The 9,661-nt window shown below is 36.6% G+C and overlaps 1 protein-coding gene and 1 long non-coding RNA gene across 5 annotated transcripts in view; one reads left to right on the forward strand and one right to left on the reverse strand.

The window, feature by feature from the left end:
• The window catches only part of CDH12 (cadherin 12), a 542,156-nt gene that overhangs the window by 88,395 nt on the left and 444,100 nt on the right, over window positions 1–9,661 (reverse strand). The gene's annotated exons all lie outside the window — the stretch shown is intronic.
• LOC121065792 overlaps window positions 217–9,661 on the forward strand; it is a 20,041-nt gene continuing 10,596 nt past the window's right edge. Inside the window, exons 1-3 of the long non-coding RNA XR_005817312.1 lie at window positions 217–284; window positions 1,545–1,576; window positions 5,095–5,160. This is a non-coding gene — a long non-coding RNA (uncharacterized LOC121065792). The remainder of the gene's footprint in view (window positions 285–1,544; window positions 1,577–5,094; window positions 5,161–9,661) is intronic.

A 9,661-nucleotide genomic window follows, 5' to 3' on the forward strand; every position in this document is an offset into this window, starting at 1 on the left:
TATTCAACAGTGTGATAAAATTAGTAACAAGCCTCAGGCAGAAGGCAGATATTGTTTTTAACATTCATTTTCATTTTATTAACTGTTGAAGACCTATAGTTAATAATGGTATGATTCCAAATACTGCACAGGATGTAAAGGATACTGTAGTTCAGTTGAACAATCCTAACTGTTCTTTTGTTTTTACAGCTCTGGAATCCCTTAGATGACATAAAGCACATGCATTTGCAAGTTTACATAGCAGCTGCTGGAAGAGGTGCTAAAACCTCTGCCATCTGAGTGCAGTAAGTTCTCAGTTTCCCTCTCAAACCTATTAAGGCTTCTGGACATAGGAAATGTTACTAAGAGCAAAACCAAAACCAAAAGATTAAAAGTGCCAAGTCTCCCATCCAGCTGCTAAAAGTATTCTCTCCTCTTTTGAGAACGGTTATACTTTACCTAGAGTGATTGCAGGTCTCCTCCTTGGCTGCAGAGCTATGCTTGTACCTTTTGCTATTTCCAGAGGCCTAAATGTTACAGTGACCTATTCCCATTCCCCTTGGCTCCAACTGGAGAGCCACAGAAAGTGAAGTGGTTTTCCTCTAATTTAGCCAATCTAATCTCCCATGCTTATGTACCACATTTGATTACCCTGCTTGCTTATCCTGCCCCGTGGCCTACTGTGTCTGTTCTGCAACCATCCCTCCTGTCCACTTGACTCCCCTCTGGGACTTCCACTCTCATCCTTACCCAAGCCATGCTTGATAAAATGTCACAGAAGCAGCTGTTGCTATCCCTGCCTTTACCCCTACAGGAATAAATAAACAAACAAACAAACAAACAAACAAATAAATGAATCCTCCTGACTCCTTCCCGGAGAGCAATGCTACTGGATGTTGACATCAAGTGCTCATCCCATTTTTCATCCTTCAACTCTAACCAGTCTAACTCTCTTGTTTTCGGCTTCTTTTTAATTTTATTTTGTGGTGATATTTGAAATAGCTCTTGACACACTTCAACCATTTAATCAATTATGGGATAAATAAGAGATCGTATTTTCTGGAAACACACTGCATATCAAATGATTGCTCCAGTTGGCTTTTCTATGGCCCTTTCACACCCAGTGCCAACTTTATGTCAAGAGGCTGGCAAAAATGAGTGTATGTCACAACTATCTAAAAAATATAGAATTTTAATGAGAAATCTAAGTGGTGTCAGGCCATTTCTCATTGTCTAGTTTTAATTTATTCATTTGAATTTCTCTATGGGTGTGCTTTTCTATAATCAAAAGAAAAAAAATAATAATAATTCATGAATTGGGGATAGCTTAGGAGAAATTCATAGGAAAACAGCGGAGAAAACAGGCTCTTTCATTTCTTTGTTATGGTAGTTAACTATAATGCAGAATACAATTTGGTTTCCTTTAAATTCAGTAGGCCTGTGAATGTTGCATTGAATGAAGGAGTGCACTCTTTGACCATTATGTAAAAATGTCTAATTAATTTTTCTTTGTTGGTTTCAATATGTTTCTATTACTTGCCTGGAACTATTGGGGTTCCCAACAGTGACTGAATTTTGAAGCTGTAAATTACTGTCCGTAAGTAATTCTAAGTATTTTCTCACTGAATTCTCCAAAGCACACATCAGTTCCTGACTGCTGTCAGGCAAATAAAAATCCTACTTGACTACACTAATTTTCTACACTGCTTAGAATCATATTTATTTATATAGGATAAGCAAAGCTTTTGGAAGAGGCCTCTGGAATATTTTTCTCTACAGTATAATGAAGATGCTGTGGATGAAAAATTTCGTTAAGTACTGGTTCCCAAACTTTCCTTTTCATGGATGAGGGCATCATATGGAGTGCATGCGGTTTAGACAGAAATGAGCTCTGGTAGTATATCCAGTTCATCCAGTTACTGGATAACCTGCAATGTATCAGGGCAGATAAGAAGTTGGGCAGAAGATGACAGAACATGCTGTCACTGTCTTCAAAGACCCCCGTGTATATTGTGACTTGTGTAATTTGTAGGAGAGCTATTGACTGATTACCCAAGACTTGCACATCACTGGTATACTACTGAATGCATTTAGCAATGACTGTCATCCTGTTTGAAAGCCAAAAATGAGTACTACAGAAGTCCCCAAATCAAAGATTTGTTCTATAATGAAACAATAATTAAGGACACTTGTATCCAACTCCACCCCCCCCCCCCCCCCCAAAAAAAAATATATATTAAAAAAAATATTATTTTGATCTACTGAACTCTATTATTGTATTCAGAACACGTTTCTTTACTAGTTGCTCATAGCTTTGAACAGATAGTACTAGTAAACATGTAACAAGCATTTTAGTTTTTGAGTAATTTTCTTTCTTCTTTTAAATATTCACATGGCAAGAAATAACCATAGGATTCCACAATTGAGACAATTACATTGTCAGTTGCCATTAACATTTTTGTTCTCCTAATTGTTAGCACTTCTCACAAAATATTCAGTTTTATAATAGATGAACAGCCTCTAAATCATGATTACAATTTCCATTAGAAATTTTCTGGAGAGAAGATCCACCAGATGGTGCCATTCTCCTAACAGCATACAGAATTTTCTTCATGAAAGTTTTCAATTTCTTATTCACAGATTTTGTTTAATAACCAATATCCACTTGTTCACCATTTTATTTATGTCCTATGCATTTATGAATGATACTTTTATTTAAAGACCTTAACCTATCAGAGCATATGTTTCTCAAGAAAGGGAAGATGTAAAGAGATGACCCAGCATGTAGGTCAATAGTAGCTGTCTACTGCCATCATTTATGCATAACTTCCTATTGCTTATTTGTTGAGGAAAAATCATCACATTTTGATGTAAAAACCTGTGTGCAGTCAAGTAAGAAAAATGGGAAAAAGGAAAGCAAAACCCTACACCTGTCCTCTACTTTTTTTCCCTCAGTATCACTGTTCAAATTCGTAATTTTTACTAGGCATGTCTTAACATTGACTGATATATTTCTATTATATATGTATATACACACAAATATATCCTTAATTTTGACACAAGCTGAAGCTCAATCTATCCATTAAATAAAAAACTCACATGCGTATTATTTATTTTAAATGAACACTTCAGATTAGTTGTAATTCTCCTCAGAGAAGTATCATTTTGCACATATCATTATCAGTCCTTGAAGACTGAAATAGTGAACATAAGACCAGATTCTAATTTTTGAGCCATACTTTCTGTTTTATATGCATACCATAACTTAATGTGAGATCATGTAGTATCCAGAAGTTTCAGTAGACCAAACACACTTTGAGCTGACAGCATATTGTTTGAGGTGCTGAAGAACGAGGCACACATGCAGGTATAAACACTGCACTTGCAGAGAAAACACAGATAAAACAGTTTGGTGCTAATTCTGAATGCTCCCCAGTATGGCTACAAGCCAATGCAGGGCTGAAAGACACTAAGGCATAATATTACTAATCTACCCACCTGATATACAGGACAGATTATTCTCTGCACAAATGAGTGCTAATGAGGATGAACAGCCTTGGGAACAAAGCGGTCTCCCACGCTGGCTGTGCAGGAGGGAGATGGTGACATTGTGGAACTACCTGTGCTTCGTTGCTTGCGTATGTACTTAATACAATTTATAGATTGAGACAAGAAAATAAACACCTTTATATAATGCCTGGTTTCAGTTTCTTCACAACTCTGGAAAGCCCTTTAAGCATAGTCCTCTGAGGAAACCAAGGGCCTCCTTTCTCAAAATGACTTTCCCATTTAAACTTGCAGTCTCTCACACTTTACTCAGGACAACACTAATGCATTTTGGCAGGATTCACATCTTTATAGACATCTTCTCTGCCTGATGCAGTCTCGGAACACCTCAACTTTTACTTTCTTATAACTAGTTCTCAGTTTATTTGTTATTCTACAGAATTTTCCTTAAACTAAATATACTTTCAGCTGTCAAATGTAGTCCATCTTGTTTCCAGACTTACACATCCTACTACTGCATGTATGCATATAAAAATAAATATCGTGGCACGAATACAGTATATATGTATGCTTTGTATTACTGATCTGAGAAAGTTAAATCTTGTCACATTTACACTTTGCAGGATATTATACTGTAAGTAGGGTATTAAAAAACAAAAACAAAAAACAAAACAAACAAAAACTACTTACAGTGATAGTAACAGGCTTTCACATGTAAACTACACTGACAAGATTGTATATGGTGAATTCTATAACTAACAGAAAAGCACTTAACAGTTTCTCAGCTTTTTTTTTAGGCTAATGATTCCTTAGTAAGAAAAAGATTGATAATCATTTCAAAGTTAAATCTTAAACAAGCAAAACTAGTAAGAATGATCAGTCACGCTAGTTCCTAGAGGGATCAAGAAAATTCTAGACCTTCAGGAGTAAAGGTGTGACAAGAGCAAAAGAGCAAGAGCTTACCAGAAATTGTACTAATATCCTTACCTCTCCAGTAATTGCTTTTGCAACATTTCACATGCTAGCATTTGGCTGTATCCATTGAAAAACTGAGTAAAACTTTGTTCCCCAAGCACAGACCTACCAGAGGGCAAGGACTTTTCCTCTGGGTGTGTCTGGAGGGGGACAGGAAGAGCCACCTACAGCTCCAGCTGGGCAGATCTCATCAGAAGGGCTGGTAACAATCAGAAGCTCATTTTTGCAAGGAGTAATTTCAATTGGCCAAATCTACTGTTTTTAAATTTATTTATTTATTTATTTATTTATTTATTTTTAATCAGGTCAGAGCTGGTTTCTACAATGGTTTCTATTGATATATTTCTAAGACAACTCTTGCCTTCTGCAATCAAACTAAAATGACAGTAGCCAAAACAGTGTCGAAAAACTGATATAGGTATTATGTCATTAATCCAAAATTTGGAAGAATCTGAATGCTGACTCCAGCATGTTTGTTCTTACTGACTGTGGTTCTTTTCCATATCAGAGATCAAGGGAAGTTAGTATGCATTCAAAGAATAAAACATTTGCTTAAATGGGCCTTTGATGTAGTTAGTTGCTGCTCATAGACTGTAATGCAAAGGCTGACAACCTGAAATTCTTCCTTTTCAGTGAGGGAATGCATTTAACTAAAGAACAGTGCCAGTGCAAGAAAGGTTAAGCAAGATCACGCTTGAAGTAAGTCCTTTGTCAACACAGGAGGAATGAAAGATGTCTGGTATATCTTGACAGTTATCTAGAAACTGTGTCCTTTATAATATACTGAACCATACTTTATAACTGTGGGAAATCCTTTGTTTTATGTATACCAATGCTCTTGTGTCCTGATAATCAGTTCTTTGCAGAGTTCCTTAAATAAGAAAAAGAAAATCCCGTGTTTTAGACTAAAATAAAGCTATTCAAGTTACCTATTTTTGTCTTTTTTCAACTGTGTGGCTGTTATTGGCTATGACTAATATGTGATGTTTATAGGGAATGTGGTATGAACCACCAAGGAATTCTTCTGACAGCATGCCACATACACTAAGGACTCCATACAGAAGTAGTGATGATCTGGGGCAGGACTCACTTAAAGGGATACATCCTTCAACAGTATTACAAGTATATATCTGATTACTTGATTATTTAATCTCTCTCTCTCTCTCTCTCTTTTTTTTTTTTCCTCCCAGTATTTGTATACTTTATGTTCTTACTTGGCTTCAACAATGTGTGGCCATAAGAACAACATCATTCTAACGATGTCTCATTTTTCGTCCCTTTCCTTTTCTGATGATAAGACACTAAAAGAAGCATTTGTATTCCCATCATTAACAAGGAAATACTGAAACAAGTACAAAATAATTTCTCCCTTTTGTCCTCTCATCCCCTTATAATAAGAAATGTATAACCTCCTGCATGAGAATCTGTGGAACAGGTTAAATTATCCCTTTTTGGTATAGCAAGCAAGAATCTACGTAACACTAGGACAGACTTCCTTATGTGCAAGCTCACAAAAGGAAAGAAATTAAAATTACAGGTGTGTTCTCATTATTACTCTTTAAGTCATACGCTAGCTGGAAAAACACTTCTAATCAGAACTGAGCCTTATTTTGAGAAGAGAAGCATGAAATAATGAGACCCCTGGCTTCTTAAATAGGAAATACATGTATTTAACACACTGCACTGTTATCTATTAAACCACAAAGGGATGATCACAATTATTTTTTTATTCAAGATTAGAAATTACAAATAGCAGCACTGAGAGGCAGCAGCACTAAGGAAACAAGTTCTTGCTCTGACATAAATCCTGTAAAGCCCACTGTTACAGTGCATTCCACACTAATTTAGTTGCATGTAAGTAAAACAAGCAACATCAAGATTTCTTCCTTTTAATACTTTCCCCCCCCCCCCCCCCCCCCTTCAGAAGCAACCCTTCTTCACTGGACATGAAGTCAGATGTTCTGTTCTAGATAATTTACTGTGGTTTCTTGAGACACAGGGTTTGGTAAAGCCAAAACTCACGGAGTTATCTCCATGATCAACTGCTGGCACAGTTGCTTTATTTTGCATGGTGCATGGGAGAGAAAAATATTGTTTTCTCTTTGACAAGCTACTGGTATGTCACATGTGGCACATAATAACTCTTGGGATATGACAAAGAGTTACCAAATCACACCTTAATATATTTAGCAACACACTTCCATCTTTTTCTACCATAAGACCAAAAAAAAAAAAAAAAAAAAGAAAGCTCCTGGGAAGACTTTCATCCCGCCTTTTCAATATGTTCCTAGCTCTAATTCCCAGTTACTCCCATTCACTTCCAGGGGATGAGGCTTTGGGATAGCTGACAGGTAGCTATTAGAATGTTATTGCAGAGCCCCTTCAGGGACACGAAAGTAAGAAGCTGCTCAGAGACACAACAGAGAACAAGGAGTGACAAACAGTCATGACCTGCAACCTCCTGCACCTGCTACACATTTGATCTGCAGTACTCGTCCTGTCCTCTTCCTGTGTGTGCTTTAGAGGGTGACACCTGCACTGGCAACCCAGGAAACCCAGGAATTCAACTGGCAGGACGTATAAGCAGCTGTCTGCCTATACAGCATCCTCAGATTTTATCCAGAAACTAAGCAGGAAGGTCTTCACTTCCTTCCAAGACAATGCATTCACTAACCAATAAAATAAGTACTGTACAATTTAAAGAGTATATTACAATGGTTATATGATGCATGTACTTTAAGGTTTCATTTAAAAATAACACAGTAATTATAGGAGTGTGAGTACAATTTTATATTAGATTTGAAGGTACTTCACTCCTGCACTTGACTTAATTTTTTAGTTTCTCTTTAATCTATATGTGGATTTTATCAAATTAAAAGTAAATAGGAAAATAAGTCTACCAAATATGATGTGTTGTGCCCCATTTCTCTGTTTTCTTCCTGTTCTAAGAAAGATTTTTGTTCCAGAAAGCTTGTTGTCCATTCCTTGGATTTTTAGGTCAGTATATGAAAAGCCATATGCCACTTCAGTTTCCTTTTATTATTGCACATTTGATTTTTAAAATTCTTTAAGCAAAATCCTATTCACAGTTACACAATGTGGCCCCACTAAAGTTACTAATTGTCATTTAATCAGATAAATAACCCATTCATAGGGAACGAAGATAAGAATGAGAGCAAGAGCAGGAAAAGAATGGACTCAGAGCACTAAATAATAGGCAGACTAACAGAGATAATTAAATAATAAAGACATAACTGAGGCTGAATGTGAATATTCTCATCTTCTTCCTCTGATTTTGTGAGTTAACATTCATTTAAGATCAGTGACACGTACATATTTCATCAGTTACATTTAAAAGACAAAGGGAAATTTGAGTTTAATTGTAATTACACTTATGAAAACAATGCTGGCTTTCAAGTTTTCACAATTGTTAATTGCAGAAGATACAAAATAATCTCAGAGCAGGATGAAAAGTCAGTAAAAACTCAAAACAGGCGAAACCCCCAAACCCTAGAAATATGATCATCACCAATGGTACTAGTAGAAGTAGTGATGTAGACTTCTTAAAGCACTTCTGTTAGGATCTCTCTTCCTGAGCTAAGCCATCTGCAATGAACTTGTTAGGTCCATGCAGCTTAATGTTGTGCTGCACTGAGAGGAAAGAGAGCATGGTTGGGTTGGTAAAGCCAAAAAGCCACAATACCAAGACAATCTATCCCAGGCGGAGAGCATGCAGCTTTGGTTAAACTACCTTTAATGTCTATACTAGCTTCTTCATGTTGTCTTGTAGTGTGGCCAGGCAGAGTGTACACAAACCTTCCCTCACTCCCCTGCAGCCCCTTGGTAGCAGATTAACAGCAGGTACAGCACAAATGGGGCAGGTGGCACCGCTGTGTTGCACCCTGTAATCAGGAGATGCAGCACCTTTAGCTGCTCCCACCCATGTACTGCCATACCTCTATGTATCTCTAGGTCAAATCTTGCACAGCTGAGTTGCCGAAATACTGGATGTGAGCTCTCTGCACCTGAACCTAGCATGATATGCTCTGGCCTGGCTTGAACAACCTTCAGTAGCAGTTTAAGCCAAGACAGACAGATGACTTGCCCCTAAAACAGATGAGAAGTGTTTGTGTGATTCTTTCTGCTTGCTCAGATACTGGGATGGCACTCCTGAGGGATAGTAACATTTTAAATCACCATTATTATTTTTGCAGCAATTGCCTGATTATGGCTTTAAAACAAACATTCAAAAAAATGCTTTGAGAAGCAAAACTACATTGGCTGACCAGAATATATTAAAACACTGCCAATTTATACAAAGTTTACTAAGCTGTTATTTTCAGTAGTTAGCATCATATGCCTGGCTTCACTGTACATTACGTTTACAAACTTTAAAAGCTTTTTGCCATACACATTGGAACTGTGTATAATAATACATTTGTCCCTAGGCATGTGTAGATTTCAAGGATTTCAGCATTCCAATTTTGATCACATAAAGACTTGAGAGTCTGAAAGCTCATCTTTTTCTTTTTTTTTTTTTTTTTGTCTAAATCTGCTGAGTCTGTAAAATTAAATTTGAAGACCCATGAGAAGCTACTCTTTTGAGTAGGTTTCTAATACTCTGCCTGCAATTGGCCAGGAAAAACTGCAAAGCACTTTTGCCTATGATTTCTCAGAATTTTTTGTGCCACTCTCCATTAGAAAGTCATAGGTGAAGATAAGTATGAAAAGGATGAAATAACGGGAAATAAAGATGAATTACAGAGTATCTCAAAATTTTCAAAGTTGAATTGATTCTAGAAGTGTTTTAAAAGTATGCTTATTCTTCACTGAATAGGTTTGTCTTTACCTTATTTTAAAGTATATCTAAATACACCATAGTTACTGATAAAAATAAGCCACTTTAAAAGTGGCTGCATGTATCTTGTCAGATGGTCTCAGCAACTCTATAATGGTCAAATGATGAAAACGTGGAAAAGGTTCTTGCTGGTAACCTTCTGTAATCTAGTACTTACAAATGACTGTATTTTGTTTTGTTCTTTTTTAAAGCATGAGATACAAATAGCATTCCCCTGCCACAGAACTCCATTATTTCCTTGCTTTTCAGCTGTGTGAAGCATGACTAAGCAGCAGCTTTGTGGGCATCCTACATATTCACCAATTAACAATTAATATAATTCTCTTTCATACCAGATATTTA

The sequence above is a fragment of the Cygnus olor genome, chromosome 2 (genome assembly GCF_009769625.2).
Source record: "Cygnus olor isolate bCygOlo1 chromosome 2, bCygOlo1.pri.v2, whole genome shotgun sequence".
In the NCBI taxonomy this organism is placed as follows: domain Eukaryota; kingdom Metazoa; phylum Chordata; class Aves; order Anseriformes; family Anatidae; genus Cygnus; species Cygnus olor.